At 47.9% G+C, this 7,508-nt stretch overlaps 1 long non-coding RNA gene across 2 annotated transcripts in view; it reads right to left on the reverse strand.

Annotated features, from left to right (window-relative positions):
* Window positions 1–1,426: 1,426 nt before the first annotated feature.
* Window positions 1,427–7,508, reverse strand: part of LOC112547970 — a 41,408-nt gene continuing 35,326 nt past the window's right edge. For both annotated transcript variants that reach the window (XR_003091766.1, XR_003091765.1), the window contains exon 3: window positions 1,427–1,838. This is a non-coding gene — a long non-coding RNA (uncharacterized LOC112547970). The remainder of the gene's footprint in view (window positions 1,839–7,508) is intronic.

Raw genomic sequence — 7,508 nt, forward strand, 5'->3', positions numbered from 1 at the left:
AAGGCTGCCCTGGAGAGGAGGATGGGTAGGAATCTTCACTGGCAGGAAGGGTCCTATAGTGCTTCCTTGCAGCTGAGCATGCTTACCTGGAACCCAAACTGCTGCCAACCCTTTAAGACTCATCCCAAACTCCCACTGATCCTGCAGGTCTGCCCTACTGTGGGCATGCTGATATTGCACAGGAGAGGACAGCCCCATCCTGCAGCAGGGAGAAGCTCAGACAGCCCAGGGGCCAGATAGCATGGGCAGGATGCCGAAGGAGCTGCTGGGTGCTTCCTGAAGGCTAAGTGCACTGAGCTGTCTTGTCACTGGGCATTCTCACCTAGGGATGGTCCTCTGGGAGGAGCTAAGAGTGAGGGGCTTGGTCAAGGGCACGGGTGTTGGGCAGGAAACCTCTCTCAATGGGATGTATGGCTTCCACACAGATGAGTTTCTGATGAACTGGAGACACCTTCTGGACAGCAGGATGGTTTAGGGAGAGGAAATCCTCCATCTGTGCAGAGATCTAGATGAGATGACCCTGGAGGTTCCTCCCAACTTGTTGATTCCACTGTTCTAAAAAGCACTGCAGTGTCTGGGAGGAGGCAATGGTGAAAACTTTGGGACTCTTCTGAACTGTGGGCTGCTGTAGTAGGAGCATACAACCAGAATGTGCAGGACGTTGGATGCCTGCAGCCCTTAGACCAACAGCATCTCCTGAAAGCATTCCCCTGGAGCAGAGCAGAGCAGAGCAACCTTCCCCAGGAAGCAGCACCTTACTAATGTACCCCTGAGATTGGGTCAGTTCCCCTGAGACATCCCAGTTAAGCGCATCCATGCTCAGTGAAATGGACTCCATCCACTGCTGTGAGCAGTGGCGCAGTGCTAGAGCCCACCTCAGCATTATGAAGTACTCTCTGAGGAGCCAATTGACTGGGTAGAAACCATGGTATCAGGTTTAGTGTGTCAACATACTGCATTACCTTTCCTGTCTTCAGTCATATATCAAGCCCCTTTCTGTGAGCCCCTCACTGCATACATAGATGCAGTGATGTTTAAACATCACGAAGATGTGGAGGCACTGTGAAGGATGCACTGGCACTCAAGGTCATAACGATCCCTCAGTGCCATTAGCACGGATGCCTTGAGGATGAGATGCTGAATGTAAAGTAGGTAGTTAGCCATGTTAGTCTGAAGTTAGGCAAAAGGCAGTGCAAGCTATAAACCACTTGTTCAGAGAAGCATGCATTTTTGTAGGATACAGCTTACTCCATCCAATGCTGTCAGTGCCATAACAGTGCACCTGACAAAGTACTTCCATATTAGTCCCTTTAAAGTCTGTGAGATACATCACCTGAGTAAGGCACAAGTGTTTTTGCAGGATTAGGGATGTAGTGAAAGTCATTAGAGGAAAAGTGCTATAAAAGTAACAATGAAATAAGAAGTAGAAGATTCAGGGAGGCTTTATTGTTGTGAGCAGCTTTAAGGAGAGGAACATTTGTAGTTTCCAGGTACAACATTTTCAGGCAGAAATGAAATTTTCAGTTGCATTCTGTCCCTGTGGAAAGAAAAAGTGCTTTCTAAGCAGGGCTGACAGAACCCAAAGGGGCACAAATAGAGGGGATGATTTGGGAGAGGCCCTAGATCTGTGGTTCTTCACCAGGCTGCTGCAAGATCCTTTCCCAGGTGCCAGCAATATGGAACTGCCCCATTCACCTCTGTTTCCAGGACACGCACTGGGAAGCAGCAGTGGCAGGAGAGGGAGTTCGTGCTGGGATCAAGTTTATCCCCAGGCGTGTCCCAGAGTTTTCAAAATCTTTCAGCTGCAGGGTCAGGAGCATCGGTGGGCTCCCAGTTTCCTGCACAGGGAAATACAGTGTGCTATAAAACTGTGGCTACTACATGAACTTAAAGCAGCTAATAGTGACTGGGTAAATAAGACTGGGTATAGCAACTGTGCAATTATCTGGGGTTACTGGAAACCAGTTTAATTACTGAATAAAATAGACTGTGGCTTTTTCCATTATGTAAAACAGTGACACTTTATGCTAATTTCCTAAGTGTGTGTGCCTTGGTTCCCTGCCTGGAACAGCAGCACTGACTTAGGTTTCAGCATGTGTCCCGTTTCCTCACTTACCCAGGTTGGTGGCTCAGCCATGCCATCTCCCCATAGGTTAGCTGAGGCAGTGCAGTGAAAGCGATTTAGCTATGGACTTTTACTTGATAGATATTTGCAAGAACCATTAGGCTCAAGTGTCTCATTAATTATAATATTACATTACGACTATTCATGCATTTTTTTCGTTTGTTTTAAAAAAGGGTTTCCAGTCAAATTTTTTTATGCACTGTAATAAATACGATATTAACTCGCATATTATATGCAACTTTTTCTCCAAAATCAGCCCTCCAAAATTAGGGTGCATGTCTTAAGTGGGGAAGCTGAGTTTTCTTTGCTGGAATAGGCAGGGTGGACTAGGGCAAGCAGACACGGTGACTCATGGCTGCCAAAATTCCTGCCCCTTTGCCCTCCAGTTGCAAGCAGCAGAGGCAGAAGCCAATGTTAACCCTCTTATAGCTGTTGGTGAGGGTGAGTGAGCTGCTGCATGCAGTCTGTAGGATCTTGATGAGTTTTTTGATGTTGAAACTATGTTTTATTATTTCCAAGAACTTATATAGAAAACTATTTACAGTAAGGAAATAACAGTCTTGCTACTATCTTTGGCAGAGTCTGGGTCCGAGCTTTGTTGCTGTTCTGAATGCCCCACTTCTTGGATACTAGGTTTCCAAGAGGATTTACTGTATATCACAGTTGCCCATGACTCAGGAAAAATCTTTTTTTCTACATTCTGTCTTCAAGAATCAAGGCACACATTCTATTTGGATGTTTGTGGGGAGCAGCAAAGGAATTGCAGATCTCTCTCCAAAGAGAAAAAAAGCCCAGTGTTTTATCCCTCAATGCATACTTGTTTCTCTTCAAGCAAAGTAAATGACTTGAGATCCAGGTCCCATCTGTCCCACACAGGGGTATTTGCTTCACCTGAGATCCCCCATGTTCTGCTGGTGGCTCTCCTTATGCATTCACACTTCAAGGAACCCACTCACTCCTAGCATTTCAGCTCATTGACCATTGCATCACACCTGCAAGACAGTTGGCATTCTCTGTAGGGTGTTACCTCCCACCTCCCCACATGCAGGCAGGCTCACTCTTTAGGGCCCACTGAAAAGTCACCTGCATCTACCTTTAGAGTGACCTGAATGCAGGAGAGGTCAGCCTCCTTAGAAAAGGTTTGGGTTCTTAAAGGGACAGGATGATAAAACTGCAACATGGAAGAGATGACACCTCCATGTTCCAAAATACCAACTGATTCCCCAGAGCTCATGGGGAATCCCAAGCCCCATAATACCCAGCAATGCTTATCTGGCCAGGAGCATCATGGGTTTTCCTTCTGAGGCAGCCGTCATTAGCTGCTTGCCAGTGGCAGAATAGCGGGGCTGGAGGGCTGCTCCTGTTTGTTATGGAAAGCCACAAGTGCCCACATCAGAAGAAGAGAATAAGGTGAGATTGTTTTTAGGCCTTATGTATAAGACAAGGATAAGCACTCAGTTTCCTTCCAGTCAGGCATGCTGAGATCTCAGCACACACAGGGGAAGGGAGGATGTGGAGGTTACAGGATCCTGTTCCTAATAACCTGTCTGCTGAACTGACACCCACCTAGTATCCCTTCACCCTGGCTGCCACCCATCTCTCTCCCTGCTCCCCTTGGCCTGAACCTCCCCAGTTCCTCCACCCTCCCCTACTAGCCATTCTTATTTAGCCCATTCCCCTATACAGTCCTTCTTCCCTCACCCCAGTCACAAGCCCCTCTCCCTATATCCTCCTCCCACCCCAGCAAGCATTCATAAGTGTAATTTATTGTGTTTCAGAAAGATAATGGAGCCCTTTCTGGGTCACTGCTACACTCAGAAGAAAAAGATCCTTTGACAGAAGCAGTTCATAGCAGCATGTCTTCAGACCATTCTCTGGTTTTGACTGGAGGGGTAAGGTTTGAGTCACCCAGTTCACATGCAAATGCGCTAGCTGAAAACCCTTCAGGCAAGCTTCCTGGACTTGCACATGGCAGTACAGCTAATAGATGCCTGTGCAGAGAACCTTATTCTTCCTGTAATAATATTTTCAATAAGCCTTCCCCAGAGGGGCAATGGCAGCAGGCACTCAATGAGGTAAATGTTGAGGAATGAGATGGGGGTGTGATCAGAGCTGTGGTATGGGTCAGAAGTGGAGGGGGCTGTATCTGGGCAACCCCCTCCCCCGCAGTGACTCTCAAACTGAATTGCTAACCCTACCCTGCTGCTTCACGAGACACAGCAAATCCAAGATAATCCAACCAAGCAAGAGCAATTTCAATGTTTAGAATGATCACCCCTTAAACAGAAAAGGCTGGTGCTCTGCTCTGATGCATAGCCTTAGGTGAGCACAGCACCTTCCATACAAGCTGAGAAGACAAAAAGGAGCTACCCTTCTAAATCAGATACCACTTGAAGGACAGGCATCAAAGAGAGAGGCAGGCAAAAGGTTATAACCCTTACAGTTTCTACTGTTGATGCTCTTGCCACCTATTCTCTTTTCCTTTTAAATATGGTTCAATCTTGGACCTTATCTGCAATTGAGAAGTATGGCTAGCCACTCAGGGTCCCAACAGGTCTAGAACACCCCCCAATTTCTCCGCATGCTGCATATGCAGTCCATAGGGTACATGTGATTTAGGCAAAGCTGATAATGAAGCAGACCTCAGTGTGCCAGTCTTGAGTAGGTCTGAGCTAGTGTGGACACAAAATGCAGCATAATACCATCAACACTGCAAATAATCCTCCTTACACCATTCCACATTGCACTGCTTAGATGACCTGGCTGAATTACACTCTGCAGTGTATTGGCTGGGGTTAAGTTTGCCACAGGCCAGGTCCCCACTATGCTAGGCACTGCACAGAAAACAAAAAGTCAATCCCTGACGCCAAAAGCCTTTAGAAACTGTGCTCTGTACACTGTATAATTTACTGGAATATTATTTTTCTCACCTTTTTGCCCTAGGAGTACAGTATTCAGTATTAATGCCAGAGGCAGGGAATCTTCTCTGACACTGGATTGGGTTCTGTGCGTGTTAGACACCCAAGCTAGGGTCCACACGTCTGTTTAGATTCTGAAACGCACTGTGTTCATCCACTGGGGTGTTGTAATATTACCTTCCTTTATACCAGAATTGATGTAATCGTCCTCCTGGAAACCTTAATACTTTGTTAGGTCAGCAGACAAGACATGTTGTGGTCTACTGAATAAAGCATCTTACCAAGAGCTAGAAAAGCTGAGGGTCTGCCTTTGCCACTGATTTTCCCTGTCACATATTGGCAAGTCACTTCACCCCTCTCTGTCTCAGCTTCCCCTCTGATCTTCAGAGCCAGAACAGTGTTCCTCAAGTACATTTGCAACTCGTAAGAATGGGATCCTGACGTTGGTTGGGATTTCTTTGTGATCCTAGGGTTCCCCAGGTAGGATAGGGAAGGCCGGGGCAGCACCTGGGATGGCCCCAGCAGCCTTACCTGGAGTCCTAGGGGCCTTTTGGGGCTCCAACAGCAGCAATCCAGGCACATGTAGCCTGGCTGGCAGCCTGAGCATGGCTCTGGCTGGCCAGGCTCCAGTTTTGAGCAGTGCATGCTGCCATCATGTGCACAGCCCCACTTTTGTTACTGCAGGTTTTCTTGGCACTGGGATCTCCCGGTAAAAAAAAACAAACACGCTGCAAATTAGCAGTGTGGCAAATTCAGTTTGAGGTACACTGCAAATTAGCAGTGTGGCAAATTAGCAGTGTGGCAAAGGCATGTGCGGTTTGCGGCACGGCAGACAGGTTTGCAGTACTGCAAACTAGGCCTGTGCGAATAGGGAACTATTCAATTCGGATTCAGCCAATTCAGATGCCAGAGATTTGATATGGACATCCAAATCATTTTCCCGATTCAATTCGGATGAATCGCTTTGGAAGATTCGAAGCCGATTTGGAGTCGATTCGGAGATTCGGCCATACAGCATAATGGGGAATCAATGAAATATCTAGAACTTTGTTGTCTTCTGGCTGATTCAGATGACACTTACAGGGATGGTAGCCTCTTCTGGGAGCATGATGTGTGCCAAGTTTCAAGGTGATAGGTACAGGGGTTTCTGGGAAACTTCACCTCAAAGTCCTGAAAGCAAAACTCATGTCACGTGTGTGTGTATTAAGCCACAGTATGGTGAAAGCTGCAGGGGTAGTAGCTCTTGCTGAGACAACAAAGCCTGCCAAGTGTCAAGGATACAGGTGCAGGGGTTTCTGGGAAACTACACCTCAAACTGCTGACAAGCAAAACTCATGACATAGCTGACACTGTGTGTGTTAAGGCACGGCAGGAGTGAAAACTGCAGGGATGGTAGCCCCTGCTGAGATCACAAAGCCTGCCAAGTTTCAAGGAGATAGGTGCAGGGGTTTGGGGGAAACTGTACCTCAAGCTGCGGACAAGCAAAACCCATGACATAGGTGACACTGCATGTGTTAAGGCGCAGTGGGGTGAAAGCTGCAGGCCTACTAGCCCCTGCTGAGGATACAAAGTCTACCAGCTTTCAAGGAGATAGGAGCAGGGGTTCTGGGTTCTGGGGCCCTGCACCTCTAGCTGCTGACAGGCAAAACTTGTGTCATGGGTGCTTGTGCAACTGTCTGTCTTGGGGCATAGGGGGGTGGTGGTGGAAACTACTGCAGGCCTGGTTGCTAGGCCCTGCTGCAGCCACAAAGCCTGCCAGCTGTTAAGGAGATAGGTGCAGGGGGGTTCTGGGTCCCTACACCCCTAGCTGCTGACAGACAAAACTCATGTCATGGGTGCTTGTGCAACTGACTCTCTGTCTTGGGGCAGAAGCGGTTCCTGGCTCTGTATTGATTCTTTCCTCTCCTTAGTCTGTGGGTCTGTAGGTGTTAATCCTTGCTTATTAACTCATTATCCTTGCTAGCTACTGTGTACTGAGCTGGTCCATGAGTGAATCATGATTGACTGGTAACACAGTAGCTCCTTAACAGCTGGCAGGATTCATGGCAGCAGCAGGGCCTAGGAGCCAGGCCTGCAGTACTTTCCACCCCCAACCCTCCCTGTGCCCCAAGACAGACGTGCCCCAAGGCACGTGTCATGCTCTCAGCAGAGGCTACCATTCCTGCAAGTTTCATCTGAATCAGCCGAAAAACAACAAAATTATAGATTTCATAGATTTCATAGACATTAGGGCTGGAAGGGACCTCGGAAGATAATCGAGTCCAGCCCCCTGCCCAAAGGGCAGGAAGTCAGCTGGGGTCATAGGATCCCAGCAAGATAAGCATCCAGTTTGCTCTTGAAGGTGTTCAATGTAGGCGCTTGAACCACCTCCGGTGGCAGGCTGTTCCAGACCTTGGGGGCTCAGACAGTAAAGAAATTCTTCCTTATGTCCAGCCTGAAACGGTCTTGTAGTAGTTTATGACCGT

Source organism: Alligator sinensis, unplaced genomic scaffold (assembly GCF_000455745.1).
Source record: "Alligator sinensis unplaced genomic scaffold, ASM45574v1 scaffold449_1, whole genome shotgun sequence".
Lineage (NCBI taxonomy): Eukaryota > Metazoa > Chordata > Crocodylia > Alligatoridae > Alligator > Alligator sinensis.